General features: G+C 56.2%; 1 long non-coding RNA gene across 1 annotated transcript; it reads left to right on the plus strand.

The window, feature by feature from the left end:
- The first annotated feature begins 369 nt into the window (after positions 1 to 369).
- Positions 370 to 5,563, plus strand: LOC309869262. Its single transcript, XR_014314071.1, has 3 exons — positions 370 to 1,099; positions 1,754 to 1,928; positions 5,359 to 5,563. It is a non-coding gene; the product is annotated as an uncharacterized lncRNA (long non-coding RNA).
- Positions 5,564 to 10,336: the final 4,773 nt, after the last annotated feature.

Genomic DNA, 10,336 nt, shown 5'->3' on the forward strand with positions numbered 1-10,336 from the left:
AGAGGTGGGTGAGGTAGCCTGGTTTGACCAGAGCGCTTTTAACATCCCCTGTGATTTGTGGGGGAGGGGTGCCAGAAAAGGAGAGGAACCCAGAATTTAACACCGACAAGCACAGGGCTGCCTACAACATATTCACTGAAACAACTTCCAAACCACCTTCTCCAATCAATCTGATCTTTGGACAATTGTGAAACTGAGGCCCTGACGGTCCACAGCGCATCGCTGTGTAGAGATCTGCGGTCCAGTGGTGTAAGCGTGTCCCAGTATCAGCTCAGCCATCACTCCCCGCAACAGCATTCCTCCGCACGTCTGTCTCTCCATTCTTGAAGGAGAATGAATGATAATACCATTCTCTAGGGATGTTACCAGCCTTAAAGAGAGCTCTAAAAACCATTAATTAATTTCCATTAATTCAATCAACAAAAGCAATGTGAGTACATCCTGCATGCCAGGCCCTGGGGGTACAGTGGTGAGCACCGCGTACCCAGGGTCCCGACCTCAAGGTGCTACCTCTTTGGTCGCCAAAGGCAAAGAAATGCAGTTACACTCGGGTGGTTAAGTGTTACGATGGGGTGCACGGAAGCAGCGATGAAAAGGCTGCGGATCTCAGGAGGGCCCAAAAGAGCAGCGGTGGCCGCAGGAAAGAAAAGGCAAAGAATGAAACCCGCAACCCCCACCCCATTGCCTGAGCCCCTTCTTCATCTCAGCCAGTCAGGCCTCAGCGTCGCCGGCCGGCCGACCAATCAGCGCAGGAACAGGAGCGCTGGCAGCAGGGCCCCGGCTCCCCGCGGGAGGGCCGCTGGAGCCCGCGCGCCCCGCCCTTCCCCGCCCCTTCCCCGCCCCCTCCCCGCCCCCTGTCTGCCCAGGCCCCGCCCCGCCCCGGCCAGGAGCGCCCGCCTGGAGCCCCCGGGCCAGCGGCCGGCCGCTGGGGCCGAGTATTGTCTCAAAGGCCGAAAAGAGAGGAAAGCGGGGAGACTGGGGGGCAGCCACGCGACTGGGAGAGGATTTATAATATTTTCTTTCGCTGTCGACAATATTGCAAAACGTATGAAAGGGACTGACTGCACCGCCGAGGCTGGAGCGTGAGGGCGCGGGCAAGGTAAGCAGCCCCCGGCCGGCTTCGCGGGGCGCGGGGGCACCGGGGGAAAACGCGGCACCACCCCGCTCACTGAGCGGCTGTCGCGGGGTCTGCGTCCTGGGTCGCCCTCTGAGCCTCGTGAGCCTTAAGAGTGTAGACGCGGTCCGGGAGCTGGGGCATGTCGGAGGCAGCGTGGACGCGGCTCCTGAGCCGAGGAGTCTTCAGTGACCCGGGGGGCTGCCGTGGCGGTGTAGACGCGCGCAGGCGGTCCGGCGGAGGCGCCTCCGAAATCCCGAGGTAGTCCAGGCGGTCAGCGTAACTCGCGGGAGTGAGACCGTGGAGACGCGGACTCTGACCGAGGCACGCCGCAGCGCCCCGGAGGGGCCGGGGGAGCGCCGCAGAGCCGAGGGCCGGTGTAGACGCGCGCGGGGGGCGGCCGCGGAAAGTTTGCCGGAGCGCGCGGGGCGGGCGCGCCGGGGGGCTGAGCGCAGAGCGAAGCGGCGCGGGGCCCGGGGCGCGCGGCCGGAGAGTGTCCGCTGCTCCCCGCCGCCGGAGCCTGGGGGATCCCCGCGCCCCGGCCCAGCTGCCGCCGCGGGGTGGGAGGGGTCGGGCGGAGGGAGCCGCTGAACTGAGCGCGGGCGGGAGAGCGGAGGACATTGACTTCGAGCCTTTCAGACAGGTTCCCGAAGCGCCGCGCTGTGCCCGCTGGAGCCCGGGGGTCTCTCCAGCTCACCTGGAGGAATCTGAGGGGCAGAGGCCAGCTTACCGACACGACACTCGCTGAGGGGCCTCAAACCCGGTCTGGTCCGAGCCCGCAGCCCAGCTCCTTCTCTCCTTCCACTTCGCCTCAGTGAGGAGAAAGGCGTGGGGGGAGCGGGGGAGGCGGGTGCAGATGGGGCTTGGGGGTGGGGTGTAGGGAGAGGATCGGGACTGCTGGCTCGGCCTCCCGCTGCCTCTCCGTGGATCTGGGGGGCCCTTGAGCACTGGAGAGGGAGTGAATGGAGGACGGAAGGCAGGGGTGGGGAGGAAGCCTATTGGGCAGGTGATGCTAGTCCCCGCCTTCCTGATGCTGTGCCTGGGGCAGATGGAGTGGGACAGAGCACCTGTGTGACAGTCTCCTGTAGGGGAAGGAAGACCCCAAAACCCAGTTTCTGCCACAGGGGGAAGGCAGAAGGGAGCCCAGAAGAGGGAAGAGATACCAGGGTGGCTCTTGGGGTGGCCCAGTCCCATTTCCCAGTACTCCCTGTGACTTTTGCCCCCATTCTTACTCCTGCACCCCCCCTTCTCTCTGATTCCTGCACCACAGGTCCTTTGCACATGTTTTGTGTGTGTGTGTGTGTGTGTGTGTGTGTGTGTTTTGTTTTGTTTTGTTTTATCAACAAGTACTCATCGAAAATCCCAGGCACAGGTGACTCAGTGGTGAACAAGGCCGACCTAGTCTGGGACTTCCAGACCAGGGCAGGGACGCAGATGATGAATAATAGTCTAGAAGGGAATGGGGCAAGGGAATGGGAGGCAACCTTGGGTGGTCATGAAGAAAGGCTCCAGAGAGGTGACAGTGAGGGATTCTGCCTCCTCAACCTTTGGGCCCCAGTCACCTCCTCCAGGAAGCCTTCCTTGACCTCACTGACCTGACACCTCCCCTGTTGACAGGCTGTCATAGCCTGGGGATCACTCCTCCCATGGATATTTTTATGTCATTATTGGGTTAATATTTGTTTCCCCCCATCAAATGTAAGTGTCACGAAGGCAGGACCCAAATTTCTTTTGGGTAGACAATAAACAAATTGAATAAAGGATGGGTAGAATTTCCCCCAGAAAAATGTGAACTGCTCAGCCAGGTCGGGCATCCAGATGGCAGAAACTTCTCTCTCCTTCCCTGGACTGAGTCCTGGGCTCCACACCCCATTTGCAATGGACAGAAGCAAAGTAAAAGAAGCAGCAGGCCTGCTGAGGAAGTGAGCAAGCAGGAAGAGGCCTGGCAGAGATGGCCCGCTGAAGCTCCAGGGCTATTCCACTGGAAGGGAAGGGACTGCAGAGGGGGAGGCCAGAGGACATGTGCCTGTCCTGTTCTCTGAGCTCAGACCAACCTAGTCCTCAGTTCAACCTCTGTCCCAGCTCTGGGAGGCTTGATTTCTTTCAAATGCTTCTCTGGAGAAGGTGGTGGCCATCAGGGTCCCCAGATGGCCAAGGTCTAGGGCCATAGGAACTGCCTGGCGTCCCCTGCCTCTCCCCCAATCTGGAGCCGACAGGCTGTCTGTGGCACCTGTCTGCCCCAGAGTCAGGCCTCTGGGCCACAGATAGCTGTGAGGAACATGGAGGTTCCCCACCCTTCCCTGAAACTCCTGGCAGGAAAGTAGGACTCAGGCTTTGAAAGACCAACTCTCCTTCATTTCCATAGTTTCCACACTTGGTGATTTCTCCCTCCCCTGGCTCTGTCAGACCTGTGGGCCTGGCACTTTTCCGGTGGCAGATTACGCTCTCACAGATGCCCAACAAAGCTTTCAGCTCCCCCCTCCCATTCCGTCCGTCCACCTCGGGGAGCTGCCTCCATGCTCTGCTAGAATGTCTGCAAGCCTTACTCAGGCTCTGGTGGGGACCAAACAGAAGCGGCCTTCCCACCCACAGCCAGCCAGCCAGCCCTCCTGACTGGAATTGCTTTAAAAAATTAATTTGCAATGATTTACGTCCTTCTGTTCTGTGGGGATCACCAGCATCTTAAATATGTATTTAAATCAGATTCACTGCTCCCAGTTAAACCTGAAGCATCTCCCCCCAACCCCCACCCCAACAGAAAGAGCCCTGGATTTGGAGTTGGCACAGCTCAGAGGTTCAGGCCGAGTTCTGCTAATGACAAGCTGTGTGACCTTGGGCAAATTACTTAACCTCTCTGCGCCTCCATTGGCTCCTCTGGTAACTGAGGTTAATGATAATCCTTCCCTCACAGGGTGTTGGGAGGATTAAATTAGATAACATTCAGGGAAGGGCTGTGCAATGCCAGGCCTGTGTTTTCTGTTCCCCGGTACAGGCTGTCCCGCTAATTAGCCTGGTGACCTTGGGCGGGCCACTCAGCCACTCCTGGCCCTCAATTTCCCCATCTCGAAAGCATAGGGGTTGTTCTAGGAGATGAGGCCACAGAGCGCACCCCCGAGTCGATCCCTGAGCCCCACCACACCGTGTACCGCCTCCACCCTTCTGCCAGACACCCTCCCCCTTGGCCACCCTCTTTTGCATTATCCAAGCGCTGGGTTCTAATTGGAGATGGCCCCCCTCCCCAGCTGCCTCTCCTCCTGGCTCCCTGCGAAGCCCGAGCCGCAGGGTTTGGGCCCTAGGGGCCTGCAGTTCTTGGCTCATTTTCAGGAGCAATTAGCCGTGATGTCACAGGCCTCCGTGGTGGTCTCAGTGGGCGTGTGTGCCTGGAAGCCCAAACACCACTCCGTCTGTGGCCTGTGGGACTCCCCCAGGCCAGGGGGTCCCCACTGCTAGCTGAAGGGAGGCAGCTTCCCCGGCAAAGCCATTTCTGTACTTTATGACTCCTTGAAGCCCCGAGCCTCAGTGTAAATTAGTTCTACCCTGTGCTTTTGTTGGCACTGTCTGTTCCTTGGAAGCGAGGGGCTTTGTCAGGAAGAACAAAGCTGTTTGGTGTTTTTCTGATTTGGGGGAAGCGTGCTCCTGGGGGAGGGCTCATCGCTTCTCAGTGTCAGTCTGGAGTCCTCGATTCTCAGACTCATTCTCAGACTCGTTGGTTTTGTTTGGGGTTTTTAAGTCCTGTGGCTTAAGAGTCACGCATGTCTGTGTGAGTGTTGGCTATAGGATTGCTTTCTTCCTTTCTGGCTTCTATAGCGTATTCCGTGGAAGCTAATTCCAGGGACTGAACTTTTCAAATCACTGCTTCAACAGCTTTTAAAAATCTGGACCTAGTTACCCCTGTCACCCATGTGTAAAGATTTAGAAAAAAATTCCCAACCCGAGGGTGGGCAGCCTTGAGGATGCACGGCTCCTGGCAGCGTGCACTCGCCATAGACTCGAGGTCAAAGCCGAAATGCTAGGCGCCTCTTGGGATGGGAGGTAGTGGGGAGCGTGGTCTGCTCGGTGCCAGACATCTGGATATTTAGAAAACATCTGGGAGGCTGGATTTTTCAGATTTCTGCCTGACATTACGTATCACAAACATTGAGCCTGCCTCCCGCCCCCCACCTCCCTAACACACCCAGCCCCTTCCCCCCCCCAGCCCCCCTTTCCTGACCGGCAAGAAACATCCATTCTTTCCAATTCCCCAGCGTTTCCCCCCTACCGGAAATCTGATGGGCTTATGACATCATGGCTGGCTGCTGAGCGATGAGTGGATGCCACAAAGAAATCCGACATATCAGATGGATTCTGAAATCAGTTTCCCTCTGGCTGTAGTAACCGGAGTGAAGTCAGGAGAATGTGAGCTTTGTTTAAAAAACAAAAAAATAAAACTAAGCCTTGTCCTGTATTAAATACAGTCTTTTTTCTTTCTTTTTTTTTTTTTTTTTTAAGCAAACGGACCTTTTGGATATCATCCTATTTTAATAGAAATGCTGGTTTTTATGAACTGAAAGTGTCTAATAAATCAGACCTAATGCAATGTGTTTGCTTTTGGTTGAGTTTTTGTGTGTCCTTATTCACTCATAAAGGAGGAACTGGGAATGGTTTCTGTCCCTTCGTTATTCAAATGGGGTAGTTTTTTTTTTTGTTTGTTTGTTTGTTTGGGTGTGTTTTGTTTTGTTTTGCTTTGTTTGGGTTTGAGGCCAATAAAATTCACCGGGCAAATTGCTGGTTTATGTTTTTTCAGGAATCCATTTTTATAGAGTGACCTTGGACCTGACCTGGTCTGCAAACATTGTATTTGCCTCTGCTGGTTTTTCTGGCTGGGAAACTGTAAAGACGATGCAGTTAAGCCTGCTTTTCAGTGTCCTCTCGGCAGGGCAGAGCCAGGAACAGGGAGCTGGGAACAGGGCGGTTTTGGGGATGAAAAACCGATTTGAAAGGACAAAGTCAGGAGGGGAGCAGACAGTAAAGGGGCAGTGTGGGCGTGGGGGAACCCACTGTCTTCCCTGCCCCTCCAAAGAGGACCTCAGAGCTCAGTAATAGCTCCAGACGGAGGAAGCTCCCCCCGATGCTGGCCCAGTTTACAGGAAGCTCAGGTTTGGGGGTGCTATGCCTACCACGCCTCTGGCACCGGCATTTAGCGTCTGTCAGATCTGCATTGGAGTCTCCACTCCCACTTGGACAAGCTGTGGGGCCCTGGGCAAGTCACGTCATCTTGTAGTCAGTGCCCAGCCCCCCCAACCCCCTGGCACAAGGGTCCCACCGTGCATACTGGGAGAATCCGTAAGGCTGGACAGTCCCCAGGTACCCGACCACTTCGTAGGGCTCCGGGGACAGCCTTGGAGCCAAGCGAAGCCAGTGTAGATTCTAGTTTTTACATCCTGGTTCTGCCAGCTACTATCTGCGTCATAGCAATAGGGCCAACCCCACATGTGGGGCCATCGTGAGGACTGACATAGTGAGCGATCACCAGGCCTTAGCTGTTTTTATGAGATGGGCCCCTGAGCCCTGCAGGCAGGTTGCCCGGTAGGACTGTTGGGCCTGGGATGCAAGGGGACGTGTCAAGCTGAGCCCGGGAGGAGGATAGCCAAGGGCCGAATGGAACATTCTTCATTGCTCTGCACAGAACTTTCCATGGGTCCCCTGTGTCCATGATTCCTATTTTAGAAGCAAAAACAAAGACATTAAGCATCTTTGCCCAAGGTCACGGAGCCCAGGTTGGAGCCAGGGGGTGGGCTCCTGCACCTGTCCTCCGCATTCCGGCTCCCCTGGCTCTGTGGAGGCTTCCTCCACCTATTCCAGCTCATCCCCGCAGCCGGAGCACTGCCTTCCAGTGGCTGCCCCGTCCCTGCCAAGACTCTTCCCCTGCCCCATCCAAGAGGCCTGCATAGATTACCCTCCCTTCGTGTCATCTTTGGCCCCTCTCAGGGTGTGGCTCTGCGCTGGGCCCCAGGGCCCTTGTCTACCTCCCTTAGAGGCCAGGAGTGGGGCTGTGGCTAGTTTTGTGTCCCCCACAAGGCCCTGTGGGCCAGGTCAGCAGCCATTTACTAAGGACTTACTATGTGCAAAAGATGGGCACTCATACGGTTGATGGGGACTCACACCCAGCTTGGACTTCTCTCCTGAACTACAGACCCATGCCGCCGATGCCTTCTGCCACATCCCCATGTGGACGGCCGCTGGGCCCTCTCCCTCAGAGGTCACCCCCAGAAACCTACCCCCCCACCACATCTTCCCCATCTCAGGTAAGAGCACCTCCACTTTCCATGCACTTGCTCAGGCCCCGCAGCCCTGCAAACACTCCTGATGCCTCCCCTCCCTTTCTCTCCTCTCTCTCTCCCCGGGATCCTCCCTTATTCAATCCATCAGCAAATATCCCTGGCTCTGCTTTCAAAATATATCAGCAATTTGACCATGTCCGCTGCCACCGTATGCGTGTAACTGCCTCCTCGTGGGTCTCCTGCTTCTCCCTGGGGCCCCTGGCTTCCATTCTCGGTGCAGCAGCCAGAGTGATCCTGTTAGAACTTAGGTCAAATTCTGTACTCCTCAGCCCAGAACCCTGCAATGGCTCAGTCAGAGTCAAAGCAGAGTCTTGTGTCTGTCCGCTGCTTGATCCCTCTCAGTTCCCATCACCCTCACACCACTCATTGACCTCCTTGCATTTCTTCCAACATCTCGTGTATATTCCTACCACAGGACCTTTGCACTTGCTGTCCCCTCTCCAGGTATGCGCTTTCCTTGGATGTTTATATCACTTTCTCCTTTGTTTCAGAGAGGTTGTTTCCTGAAGGTGGTGGCTCAGGAGGTGGCCAGAGGAGGAAGAGGAATTGGAGGAAGAGGGGTTGGGCGGACAAGTGCAAGTGCACTCCTGGGGCTGAGGACAGGCCTGGGTGGGCACAGGAGAGTAAGTGGGGCCTTCGAGGTCAACAGGAACCTGGTGGGTGGAGAGAAGGGCAGGTTTTCCAGGTTGGGGTTCCCCAGGGGGAAATGTACCCGGCATGTATGTGCACAGCTTGGCCGGCAGGGGACAGATTGGGGAAGGTCTTAAGTGCTGCCTGGAGAGGTGTTAGGAGGAGCTGTGGAGGCTGCGTTGGAATCCCCGCTGTCCCTCTGCATCTCTGTGATCCTGGATGCGGAGCTTCTCCTCCGTTGGGCTCAGCTTCCCATCGGTAGACTCTTGAGCACAGCCTTTCCTGCAGCACTGTCCTACTTTACAGAGAGGAAGAGACTTAATTAAGCCTGGAGGGACCCAGGGTAGAGAGAGGTCTGCCTGGAAGAGCATGGTAGGCAGGAGAAACAGAATGTGCAAAGTCATGGGGCCGTCCTCTGGGCTGCATTTCTTCAGTCCCTCCCTCAGCGAACAGAGAGGCAGGGAAGACAATGAGGGGGTGGCCTGGCTGTCCCCAGTGGGGGCCTGAGGTGCCCCCGTTTCTGCACTCAAGGGTCTGGCGACCTCTAACCTCATACTCTCCTGAGTGCTGCAGCCCTGAGAGACAGGCCTTTCCCTGGAGCTGGAGAAGCCAGGGCTCAGAGCAGAGAGGTGACCTGCTGGCACATTACCAAACGGCTGGGGAACGGCAGACGAAGGCCTTGAACCCACGCTCTGCTGTCCTTCAACAAAACTGAGCCGCATCCTTTGGGTGGGACAGGTGAGCTCACTCCAGGTCTGGGAGAGCCAGAACTGTACAGGTGAGGGGCGCTTGCTTGATTCAGTCAGTAGAGCACGTAACTCTTGATCTTGGGACTGTGAGTTCAAGCCCCACGTTGGGTGTAGAGCTTCTTTTAAAGAAGAAGGAGCGGGGGGTGGGGAGCAGGAGGGGAAGGGGCGCCTGGGGGGCTCCGTCGTCGGTTAAGCGCCTCTGCCTTCAGCTCAGGTGATGATCCCAGAGTGCTGGGATTGGCCCCTGTCCTGCTCGCTGCTCAGCTGGGAGCCTGCTTCTCCCTCCCCCTCCACCTTCCACTCCGCCTGCTTGGGCTCTCTCTCTCTGTGTCAGATAAATAAATAAAACCTGAAAAAAAAAAAAAAAGTTGGGATTACAAAAACCTCTTTTTAAAAATAAAGGCAGAATAGTACGGCGAAATCCCCATTCATAACAGACTTCAAATTTTCGTCCCTTTCCCCACAGCCATGAGGTTGCTCTGTCAAGGCCACTCCCTCCTTTGGAGAAGGTGAGTCAGGCTTCTGGAAAGCCCCCTGAGCCTCTTTTCTTGGCTGGAGCTTCTCTGAAGACTCTGGACGCTCCTGGAAAATTCCCAGGCTGTTGGCTCCCTGAAGCCTCACAACCACCCCTCACACAGGGGCTGTTGTTACCCCCATTGTACAGCTTGGGAAAGTGAGGCTCAGAGAAGAGCCTGTCCAAGGGAGTCCTGCTGCTTAATCGGGGGGTGTCCTGCTATATTCAATTTCCCAAGGCTGCCCAGGCAGCAGATCACCGGGGGCTCTGTTGGGAGCTTCAGGTCACCCGTTTCAGCCCACACTGAGAAGAACGTTCTTTTGGGTATGCCCAAGATCGATCTTTGCAGAAGTGAGGTCCCCATCATCACCGGAGTTCCAACAACCTCTGCATTCAGTGGGAGGGAAGAATAATGTCAGAGGGGCTTTTGGACTGAGCAGTTCAAGTTTTTGTTTACCTCTCCAAGCCTCAGTTTCCTGAGCTGTACAATGGGAATATTAATACCCAAGTATCTGAAGTAGTAGTCCGGGAACACCGTAAAGCACCCACAGAAGGTACCCAGTAAGTGCCACTGTCTCCTCCTGGGACCCCCAGACTTCTACGATGGCCAGGCTCTGAGGTCAGAGTGCGAAAAAGGCCACTTCACCAGCCGCGCCTCTGTCTGGGGAGCCGAGGGGTCCGTGCAGGGCTTGAACTGTCCTAGGTATCTGTCTCCCATCTCATCTGTCAGATGGGCTGGGCCGTCTGTGGGGATGGGGTCCCCACAATGACCTTGGAAAACATGACCTTGAGGGCAGAGGGGACCTCTTGCTACCACAGACTTCCCAGCCTCCAGGAGGGGCCGGGTTTACCTTTTTTTTTTGTCTCTGTAAGAACCTCACTGCTCTAATTACAGACCCACACAGGCTCAACTCTGAGCCTCCCTCCCTTCCAGGGCTTCCTGGTTCCAGGCTCGGAAGTGGCTCCATGCCAGGAGCCAGAGAGCTGGGGGACTGTCACCCAGAGGCTC

This window comes from Mustela nivalis (genome assembly GCF_964662115.1).
Source record: "Mustela nivalis genome assembly, chromosome: 7".
NCBI classification, from domain to species: Eukaryota; Metazoa; Chordata; class Mammalia; order Carnivora; family Mustelidae; genus Mustela; species Mustela nivalis.